The 19,071-nt window shown below is 35.6% G+C and overlaps 1 protein-coding gene across 8 annotated transcripts in view; it reads right to left on the reverse strand.

Moving 5' to 3' along the window:
• Positions 1-19,071, reverse strand: part of IMMP2L (inner mitochondrial membrane peptidase subunit 2) — an 888,292-nt gene that overhangs the window by 575,751 nt on the left and 293,470 nt on the right. For 3 of the 8 annotated variants that reach the window (XR_008667325.2, XR_008667324.2, XR_010134733.1), the window contains one exon: positions 14,725-14,800. The exons of the other annotated variants lie outside the window; for them this stretch is intronic. The gene's annotated coding sequence lies outside the window, so the exon portion shown is untranslated. The remainder of the gene's footprint in view (positions 1-14,724; positions 14,801-19,071) is intronic. 8 annotated transcript variants of the gene reach the window in all.

The raw sequence follows: 19,071 nt of genomic DNA on the forward strand, positions 1-19,071 counted from the left end.
GGCAGAGAAACAAGTACCCTAAATATTGTCATAAGTATAATTTAAATAGCTGTCATATGATTGGAGAAGAGAAAGTCTACTGGACAATGTGATTGGAAAAAGGAAATGTGAAAAGGAATAATTTGGAATGGGAAGCAGAGGAGAAAAAGAATACCAGCCTCTAATGAATAATACACGGCTCCAACACTGCATTAGGTTTGAAGCCAACACTAAATCGGGGTCCTTGAGCATTTAAATTAAAACTCTATTTTTGAGAACTTGTGAAGAGTCTACTTAAGGTTAGTAACATTGGCATAATATGCAAATAATTATGCAAACATATCTTTTGATATTGTTTCAGAGGCATGAACTTGATTTTCAAGACCCAAATATTAGAAAATGACATTTTCTATTGCATATTCTAAAACCTTAGAGTTTTACTCAACATTACATTTAAAAGTTACATGGTTCCAAAACTGACAATGTCATTTATAAGAGTAATGTAATTTATAAGAACTATGACTCTGTTTGTATCTATATGAAATTATTTGTTTAAAAGTAAAAATGGTATGATTAGAGTTATAAAATGTTTATAGATTTTACCAATATTGCCTGGGCTTCTTCTAATTTCTACAAGTGTTTCCAACTTTATCATAAATATAAAATATGGTGAGAAATGAAATATGGAAAAGACTTATTGTAAGCCAATAAAATTTAACATGATAAAGGTCTCACCTGGAGTATTTAAGGGGGAGAACATCTGTTATTCCTCCATTAAAATTAAATATTTCTCCAAACACAAACTACTAAAACTTCAGTGTTATCAGAGAATTATATCAATGATGAACACAAAAAATGTCCATAATGGCTATTTACTGGGTGAATACTCACAGGTGCAGCGTTAAGTGTACAGCAGAGCAAAAGACAGTAGCTGCCAGGACTCAAGGAGCTGACATTCGGGAGGGATGTGCATGCCTCAGAAGAGTGAGCATTAGGGAGGGCTGTCAGGGAAGAGGTAGAGGATGTGTAAACCAGACGAACCAGGATGGGAAGGAATTTCAGGTAACATGACATACAAGGCTCAGAGGTGAAAGGACGCTGCATGTGATTCTATTTGGCTGTGAAGACTGCCAGAAAATAAAAGTCTTGAGAGGGAGGCAAGGCTGAGCTCATGAAAAGTAACATCAATGGTCTGAGGAGGAAATTCCTCTAAGTGTTTTAATCAGGAGAGTATAAGGTGTGTGTTGCAGAAAGAACATGCAAACTAATTGAGGTCAAGATTTGCTACCAAATCACAAAATATGTATCAATATGTGTTAAGGCTCTCAAAGACTGCCACATAGAACTTGATCTAAAGTCAGAGAATTATTTAGGCCAAAGTCAAATGCCTACAAAAAGCCAGGCAAGTAATGAAAGTAAGTGAAGAGCCCCAGAAAACCATGGCCAGGAAGAGGTGTGAGGCCAGCGTGGCATAATCTAACATTTAAACAAATCCAGATATCAGAATTCTTAGGTGAAACATACTGATTGTTCAATAACGACAACTATATAAATGTGCTTTTTCAAAGCACTGAAGTGCCAAACATAATATTTGTGGAAATTATCTAACTCCACAGAGTGCAAGGCCATTTAAAACCAATTCACTAAGAAATAAAATTTGTGCATCAAGTTACCTCTTATTTGAGCTAAGCATTTTTTTCCCCAAAACACCCTCGCTGAATGAGATTTCTGAGTGATAAAGGCTTTAAAAACTCTGCTTTGGTGGCTATGAATGATAGAGAAAAGACTTAAAATGTAAAGTTGCTAGTCTGTTTCTTGTCTTTTGTTTTGTTTTGTTTTGTTCTTACTGATTTCAAAGTAAAATGAATGATCCTAAGCACTCTGGAATGATCCTAAAAGTCTTTGAATATATGCAAATCTGCAAAGGTGAAAGTTTACAAATATGAGCAATAAGAAATATGGAACATTTTTGTTTTCACCTATCAATCTCTCATCTGGTAAACAGAAATGAACACAAAAATGCTATTTCATGGATGAAAACTCTCTGAAATAGGATATTTCGCTACCTAATATTGTACTCAAAGTGCTGTTTTAAATCTGGGGCAGACTGTCAGAATATCTAATACCTAGTTTATTGGGTAATTGATGAACCCAATGTATTAACATTTTATAAGTAAAAAGAAAAAAATCAAGTCACATATATGTGCTTATTTAGCATGTATAGTTGTCCCTCTGTATACATGAGAGATTGGTTCCAGGACCACCCACATATAACTAAATCTGCACAGCATAAGTCCCAGAGTCGTCCTGCAGAACCCTCATATAAAAAAAGTCAGCCCTCTGTAACACAAGTTTTGTATCCCTCAAATCCATGTCTAGTTGAAAACAAAGCCACATATAACTGTGCAGTTCCAACCTGTGTTGTTCAAAAGTCAACTGTATATTATTTCTGGGAAAAATCTTCAGCTCTTTATCAACATTAACTTTTGCATAGCAAACATATATGTAACTCTCAAATGTAATTAACATAATGCAGAAAAATGTTTAATTATCCACGATCCTATAACCAAATATAACTACTTTAAATTTTTAATCTATAATCTACATGAATACATCAAGGTTTTCTATACTATACTGATGAAACTGCCAGTTAAATAGCAATTCCACCTCCACCCCAATCCCACTATTTTAACAACCCCCACCGATACATATTTTAAAGCATATCTTCCCACAGAAATCAAACTGTGCACCAATCCTTGGAGACAAATATCTCTTCTAAGAATGACTGCAAATATCATAATTAAAGAAAACTAACAAACTTGAAGTTCAAATTGAATGTGTTCTTTTCCATGAGGATAGAATGCATTCTCAAATACATCACAAGCACAACACTGACAGCTGCAATTTGAAAATTTCACAGTATAAAATGTGTGAAACAAAAGAATGGTGGGAGAGGTAGTGAGAGAAAGGAGGGTGATGATCATCCATTTTACAAAAACATGCTCCACTTAAAATGATTCATTATAGTATTTTTTTTTAAAGAGAAGCTCCACCTAGTAACAAGTGGAAGTTTTTGTTAATTATACACTATAATAAGAGAATTAATTAGACTATAATTATTATAGTATAAAATTTTAAACTTTCATATGCATGTATCATTTTACCCTAATAAAATCCTGTAAGTTACACATTATGTCACAAGTTTACAGAAGAGGAAAATGAAGTTCAGGAAAGGTGACTGAGCCATCCAGGATCTGAAAGATAAAAGAGCTAGCGATAGATGAGTCAGGACTTGAACTGAGGTTTACTCTTTCCAAATCTCATGCTTTAGTTAACATAAGCTTTCTTGGAACACTCAGAGTACAGTGTCCTTTAATAACTATTGTCCAAACCAAAAGCTTTATAATTATTTCCAAGAAAAGGTTATCTATCTATACAATGCTTCTAACCAGATAATAACTCCCACATAGTAGTTTTGTCTGTATTCTATTGTTCAAAGCTGTAATTACCAAGGAATGTTTCTGAAAACAATAAAAGCTTTTTAAAAAACTTTTCAAAGATATTTAATGAGCAGTTTATTCCAAACAATAAATCATAATTATCTCTCAAAAAATTAAAATGAAGCATAGAGATTTATACTATACATTGTATATTATTTCTTTGGGAATTATTTTTATTTAAAACAAAAGATTAGTTGTTTGATTTAGATAGTATTCTAGCAAGCCCATCTTAAAAAAATGTTCTTTTTCCTTGTTTTAAAGTACTATGCTAATTAGGTTTATTCATACAAAAACATTTATTTACCAAAGTTACACAGTTACAAAATGGCATACATAAAGGTTAAACTTTGTTTTGCTTTTAAACCAAACAGATTTCAAGTTCTAGATCTGCAAATGATGTACATATGAACTATAAGAATTTTTTATTTGAAAAATAATGTTTAAATCTAATATTATTTTCTACATATAACACTGATAACTGTGGTTCACTGTGTAAGATAATAGATGTTATTTTCTTCTTCTAATTCAATTTGGAAGCCAACTCCAAATGAATAGAATATGTCAGTGAAATATCCCATTGAAGGATTAACACAGTAAACTGTATTCCACATTTACAAATAAGCAGTTTCATTGTTAAAAGATGCTTGCAGCTTCTCATTCTCACCACAGATTTTCACTATATGTCCATTGTTCATAGAGAACCATGCTGCCTAGAGAGAAAAGTTCTTTTAAATCGAGTAAAAGGGTTTTTCTGTACCACAGGATTATCATAAGATTGAGTACCCCAAAGGGAATCAAGGTGGCTCTTCAATAATTTAACTCTCTGCCCTGAACTGACACATTAAATTATCATATACTGTGAATTCACACCCTCTGAGAAAAAACATTTTCACAATACCTGAATTGTACTGATTCTAAAAGACAAAAAACGCAAAGGCAAGAAGCAGTTTCAGGTACTTGACTAAATAACATCTGGGTAGATAATCAACTCCAGAGATCTTTCTAAAGATGATGAGTCCATCATTTTTCTAAGTAAGCACCTTAAACTACCTACAATAAATAAAAGTAGAGTAGACCTACACAATTATATTCCAGCCAAATGCCACAGCGCAAGTTTTTCTCTTTCACATTTATCAGGTTATGATCTTAATATAATCTAACCAGAAGATAACAACAAGTTTTCTCAGATTCTATAAGAGAAAAATCCAACAAAGGCTTAACTTGGTTGGTAGTGTTTCACACAGAACTCATAATAATTCCCACTGACAGCTGTCATACTAAAAGAGCCATCTTAATAAAAATGAATAATATGAAATAGTCCATATTACATATTAATAGGGGTGTTATTCAATTACTGTGTTTTAACTGAAAATTAGTCCAAAAGCCTATCATTCTGTAGGACAGACTGATTCAGGTCACCCGTTACTAAATTAAACATTTTCCGCTTTCACTGCATCTCATTAAACATGCTATTGCAAGTTTAAATAACTCCATGCTTTCATTTACACAATCACCCATTTTGTTATTGTTTATAGCAACCTAATTTGGCACATAATAATTCAGGCAGCATTGGATTTGTATTAGACTGAAGTATTAATTTTTAATATAATTGCATTCTTTAGTCCAACAAAAGCTAGTTCAGTAGGGATTTTACTCATGTGAGTCTTCCATTATTATACAAGGCAAATTCTTCCAAGATTTTGCACCTTTCTTTGCCCTACTGATTCGTTTCTCTATAAATTAAAAACTCATTATAAGCTTAAACTAGCTTATTTGCTTAAACAACACAGTGAATGATTACACTGGTACAAAATATACACAACCCATACATCTTTAAAACCTTTTTCTTTTTCTTTTTTTTAATTATTATACTTTAAGTTCTAGGGTACATGTGCATGAAGTGCAGGTTTGTTACATAGGTATACATGTGCCAGTTGCTTTCCTGCACCCAGCAACTCGTCATTTACATTAGGTACTTCTTCTAACACTATCCCTCCCCCAGCCCCCCAGCCCCCAACAGGCCTCGGTGTGTGATGTTCCCCTCCCTGTGTCTATGTGTTTTCATTGTTCAACTCCCACTTATGAGTGAGAACACATGGTTAAAACACCTTTCTCTAAAGGATATTTGATTTAATAATTAAGCAAGGCATGTTTTCCTAGCACAATGATATGTAATTACTAAACCCCACAACTTAACATAAAGGTTAATAAAGAAACTCTTGGAACATCAACAAAATAATGATAACTAAGAGTTGTTCCATTATGCTTCCTGCTACCACAAATCTCAATGATGGAGATATTTGGAGCAATACATTAAAAGATTAGTTAACATGTCACCCCTCATGTGTGGGTGATCACAGAGTACAATGTACATACTTGAGAAGAAAAAAAGGTGAATTGATTGAAAACAAGAAGATCAAGGGTAAAATATAAAATATGTTCACAAGGTAGTAGGGCCTTAATCACTAATTACCATCCATATTGTTCATGCATATTTATATATCTTCTACACGATGGCTCATATACATTAATACCATTTAAAATACTGGTTTTATGAAGAAAAGCATTTTTTAATTTTACTTTTTTTATTTTTTTGAAAAAGAATCTTGCTCTGTCACCCATGCTGGAATGCAATGGCATGATTGCAGCTCCTGGCACCCTCCACCTAACAGGTTCAAGCGATTCTCACACCTCAGCCTCCCAAGTAGCTGGAATTACAGGTACCTGCAACCACACCTGGCTACATTTGTATTTTTAGTAGAGATGGGGTTGCGCCATGTTGGCCAGGCTGGTCTCAAACTCCTGACCTCAAGCGATCTGCCCGCCTTGACTTCCTGAAGTGCTGGGCTTATAGGTGTGAGCCACCGTGCCTAGCCAGAAAAACATATTTTTGAAATAAATATGTTAAAACTACACTTTTCAGTACTCATACTTAAGTACTGAATGACCACTAAATGAGGAAATAAAATAATTAATTATAGCCATGCATAACTTTGGCAATGTAATCATTATGTGAAGTGTACTTACACAAACCTAGATGGTATAGCCTACTACACATGTAGGTTATAAGGTATAGCCTATTGCTCCTAGGCTACAAACCTGTACAACATGTGACTGTACTGAATACTGTAAGCAACTGTGACACAATAAGTATTTACATAGCTAAACATATCTAACATGTCTAAACATAGAAAAGGTAAAGTAAAAATCTGGTATAAAAGATTTAAAATGGTACCCTGTATAAAGTGTATAAGCTCCAAGAATGGAGCTTACAGGCCTGGAAGTTGCTCTGGGTCAATCAGTGAGTGAGTGGTGAGTGAACCTGAAGGCCCAGGACTTTACTGCACTACTGTTGACTTTATAAACACCGTACATTTAGGCTACACAAAATTTACTTTAATTTTTTTCTTCAATAATAAATTAGGCTGGGCATGGTGGCTCATGCCTGTAATCCCAAAACTTTGGGAAGCCAAGGCAAGAGGATCACTCAAGGCCAGGAATTTTAGACCAGCCTGGGTAACACAGCTTAAGTTTAATTTTAATTAAAAAATTTATTAAAATTAGCCGAGAGTGGTGGCACATGCCTGTAGTCCTAGCTACTCAGGATGCTGAGGCAGGGGATCTCTTGAGGCCAGGAGTTCAAGGATGCAGTGGGCTATAATGACACCACTACACTCCAGCCTGGGAGGCAAAGTGACCCTGTCCCTAAAAAATATTTTTAAAACAATAATAATAATAATAATAAATTAAGCTTAACTTACTGCATATTTTTATAACTTTTAAAATCTTAAATTTTTTGACTCTTTTGTAATAACACAGCTTAAGCACATTATATAGCTGTAGAGAAATACTTTTCTTTAAACCTTTATAAGTCATTTTCAATTTAAAAAAATATTTTCTTTTTTAAAAAATGTTTTAAATATTTTCCTTAAAAACTAAGACACAAACACACAAATTAGCCTAGGCCTGCACAGGATCAGGATCACCAATATTACTGTCTTCTACCTCCACATCTTGTCCCACTGGAAGGTCTTCAGGGGCAAAAACATGCATGGAGCTGTCATCTCCTATCATAACAAAGCCTTCTTCTGGAATACCTACTGAAGGACCTGCCTAAGGCTGTTTTACTATTAACTTTTGTTGTTGTTTAAGTAGAAGAACCACACTCTAAAATGATTAAAAGTATAGCATAGTAAATACATAAGCCAGTAACAGTTATTTGTTATCATGATCAAGGATTACGTAATGTACAAAATTATATGGGCTAGACTTTTATACAACTGGCAGCACAGTAGGTTTGTTTACACCAGCATCGCCACAAACACACGAGTAGTGCATTGTGCTACAATGCCATGACAGCTATGACTTCACTAGGCAATAGGAATATTTCAGCTCCATTTTAATCTTACGGGACCACCATCACACATGCAGCTCATTGTTAACTGAAACATCATTATGTGGCTCATGACTGTATGTAAACTGTAATTTGAATTCTACAAAAGTGGGATTAAGCTACATTGTCCCCTTGGCCAGTTCACTACAGAGCAGAATATGGTACAAGGTAATTCATTTTTAGACCTAATCAAGAGAGATGATGTTAACTAAAACAACAAAGTAGATTCAAAATTTTGGGATGGCACCTATAAGGTAATGTGAAGGTCTCTACCTATAAAGATATTTTCATGACAATATTCTTATACACTTCAGAATTCTATTTTGCAAAACAATTTAATCATAATGGTTTGTGGTACTTTAGAAAATATGTAAGAATAAGTCATTTTCATGTGAAATATGAGGAAGAAACTTTCTCTAAAGGAGTATACAATCGAAACAGGTATTAAAAATTACAGACATAAAATTATACTATAAATACGTGACAATAGAGAATTTTTTATTGTCCTATCAAGTTTCCCATTTGTGAATTTAATAAAAACAGAGCAGCTTAAATTAAATCAGTAGATAAATGATAATTTTAAAATGGTAATTCTTACTATTCTTGATTACAGCGTAAATACATGAGGATAAAAAAACATGATGTTTGAAATGAGGGATATTTGGAATCAGGAATGAAAATTCCAGGAAGCCAAGCACTATGAATCTCAGTAAAAAAGATGCCCTTCTCTAGTTAACACGTAACTCTCAGTATAATGTAACAAGTTCATAGGTCAAGAAACTTCCATTAACTTCTTTAAATTCATCTATTTAATAACATGACAAGCATTTAATTATGGCTAATTTCTCCACAGCCTTTAAGTATAGGATAAAGATGAACAAGTCTCCTGAAAGTTCTCTCATCATAGTTTAGCTCTCTGAGGTAACTGAACCTCATAATATTCCCCGTATATTCACCAACACCTCCCCACAACATGATTTCCCTCCCTGACCAGATCCCACTGAAATACTGACTTAGTTGTTGTTCTTTGTGTATAGTACAAATGAAATTGGTGAAAACTAATTAAGGAATTATTCTTCTTTGTCTTGTATGACCAAGTCAGAAATATTTTTTAAAAAGCTATTACCAATCTAAATTCCCTTTACTCTCTGATTCAGGGCTTCATTCATTCAGCACATTGTGAAGATCTACTATGAACTAAATTACCAATGTCTTGAACAGAACTCAGGAAGGCTGGTGTCTAGTGAATAAGACATATACTTTCTAGAATAAGTATAACATAACATGTAAATGATATAGCAGACAGAGGTACTGGTTTCTACAGGAGAATTCTTAATCCAGACTAAAGAAAATAAAGTGAAACATCAGGAAATCGTTTTAGGCTAAATCCTCAAGGAGCTAGTTATTCAGATGATTCAGATAGGCCATTTCAGGCATAAAAATTCAGAAACAAAATGCATTAAGACCTTCGGGGGAAAGACACATATGTATAAGTGAGAAAGGGACTGCACTGAGGTCAGAAAGGTAAGCAACGACTTGGGTGTCATGCTAAGAAATATGATTTTACCCTGAAGGTTATGGGGACAGACTGAAGAATATAAAGCTGGAGAGAGAGATATGACCAGATTTGGCTTTTAAAAAGATCATGTTGGAAACAATATACCAGTAGTCTGTTAGAAGATGACAGTGGAAATTTAAGTGAGAAATGATGAGGTCCTCGGCCAAGGTAGTGGTAGTAGGGATGCAAAAACAAGAATTCAACCAATAAATACACAGTAGAACCTACTATGGCTGGGTATCATTCAAGGCACTAAGAATAAAACAGTAAACAAAAATCTCATCCCACAGGAACTTATATTCTAATGGCACAAACAATCTATAAACAAGATAAATAAATAAAATAATAGTATTTCAGATAGGGATAAGTATAAAAGAGAAAAATGCTGGGAAGAGGAAGAGGATATATCAGGGAGTGGGATTGAAATCTTATACAGAGTAGCCAGGGAGGGTTAGTAAAGGCCTGAATGCTAGTAAAGGCCTGAATGAAGTGAATGAGCTGGCTATGAGAAGATCTAAGTCCAGAGCATTTCCATAATAGAGAAGAGCAAGTACAGCAGCCCTGCAGCAGGGCTGTGCTTGCATGAGTGGGAGAAAAGAAACGGGAGTGGGGGTTGAAGAGAAGGCAGTTGACTATGTCTACACCCCTTGTCCTCTGGACTTCTAAGTAAGTACACTAATAGTATTTATCCAAGAGGCAGAAACAATCTCTGAAATACCCGTAGCAAGATGTCCCTAGCTAATGATTCCCTATAGTAAACAGAACGCAAGATTTATGAGGTATATCTCCCTAGATAATATTTTCAACAGATAAAACTGTCTAGAGTATTAAATGGAGATGTTTCATAATTTAAATATTCCTGCTATGTGAAGTAATCCCATGAACATCATATGGAGACTTCATCTGCTCTGAGCCAGATAATCCTGTCCAATGTGGAAAGGACCTTGGAAGCTGCCCTTGATATCCTGGACCTCTCTCTCATTTGTCTAAGCTGTTAGAATGCCTGTATCTTTGACATTAATTAATAGAGTTTGATACTGGGCAAGATCTCTAATGCATGTTTATCGGATTTGACAGTCTGATCCTGTATGTTTGCTCAGAGAGGAAGAGCCCAGCGTGGCTGTTATATTGTGAATGGGAGGAGAATCATAAAAAAAAATGATTTCAGAGGGTTAACGAGTAGTCAGATAATATAGTCCCTTGTAAGACACTGTAAGGCCTTTGACTTCTGCTCTGAGAGAGGTGGGAAAATATTGAAGGGTTTGGAGTAGATAAGTGACATGGTAATTGTTACTGGTATCTTCAACAAATACTATAAGGTGCCAAGGACAGAAATAAGGAGACTAGTTAGGAAGCTGTAGTAAGTAGGTTAAAGATGTTGGTGGCTGGGAGAGGTAAAGTTAGTGAGAAGTACCTGTATTCTGCATATATTTTGAAGAAAGAACCAAAAGGATTTCCCAACAGATTGGATATAAAATATGAAAACAACAAAAGAAAGAGGACTCAAGGATAACCTCAAGTTTTATGCCCTGAGCATGTGCAAGGATAAAACAGCTATTTGATGGAATGAGGAGAACCATGGGAAACAGCTTAAATAGGAATGAGGAGGAGTTCTTCTTTGGATATACTGGGTTTCAAATCTAAGTAAATATCTAAATGCAGATGAGAAGGGGACCATTGGATATATGAGTCTGGATATATAGGAAAGAAGTCTGGGATAGACAGATAAATTTGGGAGTCATCAGCATATCAATGGTATTTTTAAACCACAAGCCTGGATGAAATCACTAGAGAGTCACTGTTACTAGGGAAGAGGTCCATGAACTGATACCTAGGGTGCTCTAATTATTAGAGATCAGTAAAAGGAAGAGGAGTAAGCAAAGATGACTGAGTAGCGACTAGGGAAATTAGTGAAACACTAGGAGCGCATGGCTTTACTGGAAGCCAGGGGAAGAAAGCATTTCAAGGAAGAAAGAATGATCATCTGTGCCTTTTTAACAGTAAAGAAATACGAGGATTAAAATTTGTCCATTGGATTTTGCAACATGCAGGTTGCTGGTGACCTTAATAAGAGATATTTAAAAGGCAAAACACATCCCCATTTTAGATATCTAAAAATAATTCCTAAGGTTCTGGCTAGGATAAATGGGTAGGTGATAGGCTGCAGATGGACTTAGTGAGTACAGTTATAATACTCCATACTCAGCTTCAAAGTATGAGGAAAAACACCCAATTACATTTCTAACTAATGAAGTGTTAACACTTAAAATGAAATTTAAACACATTAACACAGAAAATCAGGGAAAAAAGTCTCACATCATACAGTTTACTATTTTTAACCTGTCTCCTCTTAAAATGAGATCATGACCATCACCTGACAAGGGCACGGGCCCATTTACAAACAAAATTTTCTTGGATTAAAGGGCCTCCTCTGTTTAAGAGGAGAGATCCAGATTTAGGTCTATAAGCTTGCCCAACAGTGTCAAATCCTCTGGGTACAGAAGATATTTCCAAATCAGACATTTCTGCTGGAAACAGCAGATGGGAATTTTGTTTTATTTTATACATACCCTCTTGGCAAATATATCTCTGAAAAACTTGCCCTGCAGAAACTAATTGTCTAAGCAAGATTTTTTTTTTTTTTTTTTTTTAGGTTTTCTCCCAACAGGAATCAAATCTGTGAATAGAGAATTTAAGGCTGGATACCAGCACTATTTTTGACTTGATTACAAAGCAGAAACAGAGAAGACCAGGCACTGACTGGCTAGTTACAGGGAAGATTAGACGGTGAGATTGGCATCCAGGGAAAATGCATGGCCAACTGGGAGGCTGCCCCACTACCTTAATGCCAGGGATACTAGAGATGGAAACAGCCATCCATTTCCAGACTCTGTTGAAGAAGCAGTTTTCTCATATTGGTAAATGTGGCTTAGGGTGGATAAAGGGCTAAATCTCCCAGAAGTGAAGGTTTGGTACCCACAGTTGTACAGCATGATATGCTGTAGGGCAGGAACCAATGGGAAACGACGCTGATATACTGAATTCCCCCTATTAAATTCCAATCCTTTGTTACCTTCATCTTTTACCTGCATCTTTGTTACCTGCATCTTGCAAATAAGCAAGAGTTAACTGTTTAAAGCAAGCAAGCAAGCTTGTTTACAGATCATTGAAAACAATTATCAACTTGATGAGCTTCAAAGAGCTGTGGGATAATTTAGAACTAATCTAAAGAGATAGACAACATTTCTAAAATGTTGCTTATTTTAGCAGAAAACAGTTTAAGGCAGATTCCTTCCCACATGGTTCAGCTGACAGCCAGCTGCCCACATAAATTCACGTGAGTACATTCTCTCCAACTGTCTCTGAACATAGAATAGGCTATATTACTAAAAGCCTTTTTCTGTTGGAAATGTATTCTATTAAACACTTTTTCTCCTAGGCCTCAGCTGCACTTTCATGAGCAGTATATTGAACCCAAATCAAAATCTCTACTTTGTGTTGAGATCTCTGATTCTCAGTGGAATCTGATAAATATCAATTTGATTTAACAAACCATTTTGGAGCAGTGATAATTTGTCAGGAGCTGTACTAATGAAAATATGCTTTAGAGACCAATTCTTATCATCAAGGATTGAAGGATGGGGTGAGCAAGGACAAAGGAATCAGAAAAAAATTTCATGGAAGGGACATTATTTGAGATGGACTGTGAAACATGGCTAGGGTTTCAAAGGGTAGAAGAACATTCCTAAAAGAAAACACAATGTGCAAAGACCCAGAAGGGCAGAAGCACTGAGTCTGCACAGGCCCAAGAAAGGCCTGCTTAGAAATTGCTCAAGATTTCAGAGTAGCAGAGTGAGATGATCCAGGTTTGATTTTTTGAAAATTAGACTAGGGGCAGGATAATGAAAGCTCTAAAAATATGAGAAAGAAAGAGAAAGAAAACAAGCATTTGTGGTCAAGAAAAGAAGGGGTTTCTGTTTTTATTCAGGGAAATTTAAAGGAAAATAGGTTTTTGTAGGCATTACAGGATTAAAGTCTACATGACTGGGTTAATGACTGATTACCCAAGTCAGTGAGGCCTTCCCTGACCAATCTATCCTAAAATCACAGCAGCCTGCTCTCACACATACCCCCCATGACTCTTTTAGAGTTGATTTTTGAAATAGCACTTACCACAACCTAACATACTTTAAACATGTTTAAACATATATTAAAGCATATTTTACTTATTTAGTTTATTGTCTGTCTTCCTTGAATATAATGTAATATTTATGAGAACAGTGACTGCTGTATCTCTACAAACATAAGTAATAACTAATTCACTAAATGCATAAATACATGAATGAACATAAAAATGACTGAAATCTAACACTGTCATTAAAAGAAACCAGGGAGCCAGGCACGGTGGCTCACACCTGTAATCCCAGCACTTTGAGAGGCTGAGGTGGGTGGATCACTTGAGGTCAGGAGTTGAAGACCAGCCTGGCCAACATGGTGAAACCCTGTCCCTATTAAAAATACAGTAATTAGCCAGGCATGGTGGCATATGCCTGTAATCCCAGCTACTGGGGCGGCTGAGACAGGAGAATCGCTTGAACCCAGGAGACAGAGGTTGCAGCGAGCCAAGATCGCACTATTGCACTCCAGCCTTGGCAACAGAGCAAGACTATGTCTCCAAAAAAAAAAGGGATCTAAGTTCTATCTCCAGCTCTAGCACTAAGAACATCAGTTTAGGCAAGTTACTTTTCTTCCATAAAGTGCATTTCCCTCATCTATAAAATTGAGGCCTAATTGAACTTACATACACCCACTGTAAAATTAGACTAAGTCCCCAGTTAAATAGCTAAGACTACGGCATTTTCCTGCCAGACATGTGAAATTGCCACATTTTTGTCATGCCACTGCCCTCTTATACACATAGTTAAAATCACTTAGCCAGAAAGAACTTATGATGCAATAGACATGCTTCCATTTAAAGGAATGTTTACAAACAGCAGCTCTCCTATTTCTTGAATCAAGCTCAGCATGAGCAAGGTCACAGCCTCATTCAGATGAAGAAAGCAAAGTCAAGGCCCGGGTGTCTTTGATCAATTTCTCTACCCTAGCTTTCCAATGATCCAGAAAGTTTGTTTCCCCAAAGGCCGCCCTTAACTGATTCAATAACATGTCTTCGGGATGATTTTGATCTTAAGTTTGGTCTGAGCATCACAATTACAAATTCAATTCTTCCATAGGTCCAAAATTCCCTTTAGTGCTAACGTGCTATATTTCCATAAATTTTTATAGAAACTTACCAAGTTGTGGGGTTGATAATCTTCCTTTCTTCTTAATACAAATGCATCATCAGAATACGTATGGTCTCAAACATACCTTTTTTGAGGCATTAAAAAAACATAGTGAGTTAGGGGAATTTTAGGTAATTTAAATGGGTAATAAAAAACAATTGTAAAGTCCTTTGAAAATGTAAAATTACTACGATTTATTCAATGTCATTATTTAAACATACCCTAATTTGTTATTATTTAACATTTGTTTCCCAGTTGGTCAGTTATGGCTGATGAGCTGCAGGGTGATGGGAACTTCACGCCATCTGTTTCATTGCTAGGAGCGCTGGTCTCCCCAGGTCACTTACTGTGATTATAAACATGGCCTCAAAGGGAACAGTGACTCCGTGCCCTAAGAGGCCAGAAGCTCAGATTTTCTTCTCCCAATTCTCTCACCGATTTACTGAGCAACTTCTAAGGAGGACATTCTTAACCTTGAATTATCTTTTGACCCAATCTTTAATAGACTTAATAGGGGTAATTTTTTTTTCTTTTTTGAGCTTTCAGATTATATTAACTTTTTTTCTATATACTATTCTCCAGGGGTAATATTACTTCTCATCCATAAAGGTGTTTGCTGGATTAATTAAAATATTATTCCAGGATAGACCACAAATTGAAATGTGGAACAATGATCATTCCTTCATGTCTGTGAGTTCATGAGTCATTGTATAAAAATAGTGTCGGTTCATTCTCTGTATCATTACAGAGTATCTTTTTCAAAGAAGAAGTAGTAAATTCTGGCCCATTCATGCCTGTATGCTATCTATTTAAGTATGGTAATTCAAGACATTTTTTAATTGGCACTAATTATAAATAATAACCCCAGCTTTACAAAACAAACAGAGGAAGCAGTCACTGATACATTTACTTTAGAATTAGACAAAAGTCTCTGTCCCCAATTTTCTCACTCATCAACACAGCACCACCATGATGTTTTAAATTCTACCATTAGAGATTTATCTCTATGTGTTATATATTATTCCCCCCAAGACATTCTCTTTTAAAAAGCTGATATCCCTAAAAGGAGTAGGATATTAGGATGCAACCAATCAATAACATCGTGTGAAGTCTCACAGGGTGGAAGGAACTCAAGAGTATTAGATGTTTTGTGTATAGCAGAGATAGAAAAAGGAGGCAGGAGTTGTCTTAAGACAAACTTCACCCAGCTCATGGTTTTGCCCAGGAACAGGCTTCAGCTATGTGGTGGCAGCAATAGGAAAACAATGCCAAAGACGTAAACTTGCTGGGTTTCAAAAATTTTGTTTTTGTCGTTTATCTAATAATAAAAAAAAAAAAAAAAAAAAAAAAAAAAAGGAGCCAGAAGCGAAAACTACATTCCCAGGGTAGAGATATGAGTTAAACTTCACATTTCTCTTTTTTTTTTTTTTTTTTTTTTTTTGAGACCGAGTCTTGCTCTGTTGCCCAGACTGGAATGCAGTGGCATGAACAGGGCTCACTAAAGCCTCAACCTCCTGTGCTCAAACAATCCTCCTCCCACCAGCCTTTCCAATAGCTGGGACCACAGGCGAGCACCACCATGCCTGGCTAATTTTAATTTTTCTATTTTATGTACAAATGCAACCTCACCCTGTTGCCCTGGCTGGTCTAAAACCCCTGGGCTCAAGCAATCCTCCTATCTCAGCCTTCCAATACCTGGGATTACAGGTATGAGCCACTGCACCTGGCCAAACTTCAGATTTCTATACAAACTATTATCTTTTCTGGTCCTTGGTAAATTGGAGGCATCTGCAAATATTGTCCATTTTTTATTACTTCTAAAGTAGGTGGAGCAAGGTCCAGTTACTGCATAGGGCACAGAAGTAAGGACAATACAGGGAGAGAGGGCTCAGGCTCTGCCTATGCTACTTCTGCCTACAACTGCCAGTGTCTGAGATCCATACCTAGTCATGAGTTGACAGGGCGCTGGCAGGGCAGAGTTTGTGGCGATAATAAGAGGCTTCACTGTAAAATTTTTTATCAAAAACAGCATCTGCTCATTTAAGAAACACTTTGATCTGATTCATTTCCTTGTCCCAACAAATACCAGTCTTTTTCATATTATTATATTGTCTCATCATGCTAAGACACTATATAAATAAACATTAATAAATGCAATCCATATAGAAAGACATTATTCATATGGAAAGACTGAACAAATGATAGAATTTTTAAGCCAAATCAAGTATATATCATCTTGAAAAACATGCAAGTATGCAAATAAATGTAAAATAAAGTGGCAAGTACAAAAATTATATGTGTTTGCTACATACTATGGACTCTCCAGAAACAGTGCCACTTTTTTCATCTTATAATTAAAAAATAAAAAGACATATTCACTGACAAGTATTATTAAACACACTATGAATACAGTATTTTCTTCTCTATGTATATGATGTTAAATGCAAGTTTTAATTAATGGTAGTATGTATTACAGTTTTTTTTAAAAAAAACAATGTTCACATCATGAAAGAAGATGTAGCAAATTATGAAATTATGTTATCAAAATATGGAATTATGTGTTTAAATCCAGTTAAGCCCCAGTATCCTATCTAAAAGAAGACCTATCAAATGCAAACTCACCACACAGAAATGCTATCCTAAAGTATATCATCAAAATCCACTCAGAAATCTTCCTGGAGTTGCACCATTTTTGGCTATCTATACCTGCTCTAAGGAGAAGCTCTTATCATGTTCTGATTTGAGAATACCTCTTTCAATATTGGCTAACTCTTCTTGTCTTTCAAGATTCAGGGCAGGCATCACTCTTTGGTACTGCATGTTACTATATTAACCTATACAAACCCTATTCCTATTGTACCATCTTTGTGTGTGTGCATGCATGTGTGTCTGTGTGTGTGTGTGTGTGTGTGTGTGTGTGTATCCTCCCCACTGATTTGAAAATCACCCATTTTCTTTTCCTAGTGCCTACAATGTAGCTGCCCTAATTAAATGGGGGAAGAGAAAGCTGGCTTGCCTTTTATTTAAAAAAATAAAAAACTATTTCATTCAAAGAAAATGTGTCAAGTGAATGTACTGTAGCACAGATTCCATTACTTGAAAGTTATCATTACCTGTCTCCCATTATGATAAACTTCAGTAGTGCCTTAAAGAAACCTTTTCTACTGATCTGCTTTTCATTTTTTAATAATGTTCAGCATTATTCTTGAACATAGTGACAGAATGCAATCCTAGGACTGAAGAGTCTAAATGTATTCTATTTGTCATGAGTATTGTATTTAGTGACTTGAATTCTTTTTTATGTAGATGTAGTCCATCAGTCATCTTATATATTTATCAGAGTTCACTATAAAGAAAAAAATTTCTTTAAAAATATGATGCAGAAAAGAAGAAACTTTATGCTATTATGTGAGCAAATTAGCTGTCAAAACCAACTTTAAAAGGCTTACCAAATAGCATCCTACCCTTTGGAAAGTAGTTGCCAAGGTAAAGAGTTTAATCAAAGTAATTTCTACATGATGCCTATATTTCAATAATTTATGAACGATACGTTTGAACTGAAAAGACCTCCATCTAATAAAAACACAAGTATTTATTTGTTTTTATTTTCTTACTCATAGAATTTTTTCTTTATTCCTCTAGGAATATATAACAATTGGATTTTGTTTATGCCTACTAACATGGCATCTCTAAAATGAGCACTTATCTTACATGAACAATTTTTCAAAATCTTAGTGTAAAGTACAGTCTCAGGACCACATAACTCCCGCTAAAAGACTATTACATACTCCATTAACATACTGATATGGTTTGGCTGTGTCCCCACCCAAATCTCATATTGAACTGTAGTTCCCATAATCACCACATGCCATGGGAGGGACCCAGTGGGAGGTAATTTAATCACGGGGACAGTTACCCTCATGCTGTTCTTATGATAGTGAGTGAGTTCTCATGAGATCTAATGGTTTTACAAGGGGCTTTTCCCCCTTTTGCTTGGCACTTCTCCTTCCTGTTGCCACATGAGGAAGGACGTGCTTGCTTCCCTTTCCATCATGATTGTAAGTTTCCTGAGGCCTCCCCAGCCATGCTGAATGGTGAATTAATTAAACCTCTTCCTTTATAATTTACCCAGTCTTGGGCAGTCCTTTATAGTACTGTGAGAATGGACTAATATACACACCCAATGGAAGAATGGACAAAAGCTGAATAACATAAAATTCATCACAAATTAAGACTGCTTTTGGAGTAAAATAAGTAAATTACACTTATGCCCTCATGCTATATTTCACTGCTTTGGCCAGTGGTTCTCAAGCTTCAGTGTACATCAGAACCACAGGGAAGGCTTATTAACACAGA

This window comes from Gorilla gorilla, chromosome 6 (assembly GCF_029281585.2).
Source record: "Gorilla gorilla gorilla isolate KB3781 chromosome 6, NHGRI_mGorGor1-v2.1_pri, whole genome shotgun sequence".
NCBI lineage: Eukaryota > Metazoa > Chordata > Mammalia > Primates > Hominidae > Gorilla > Gorilla gorilla.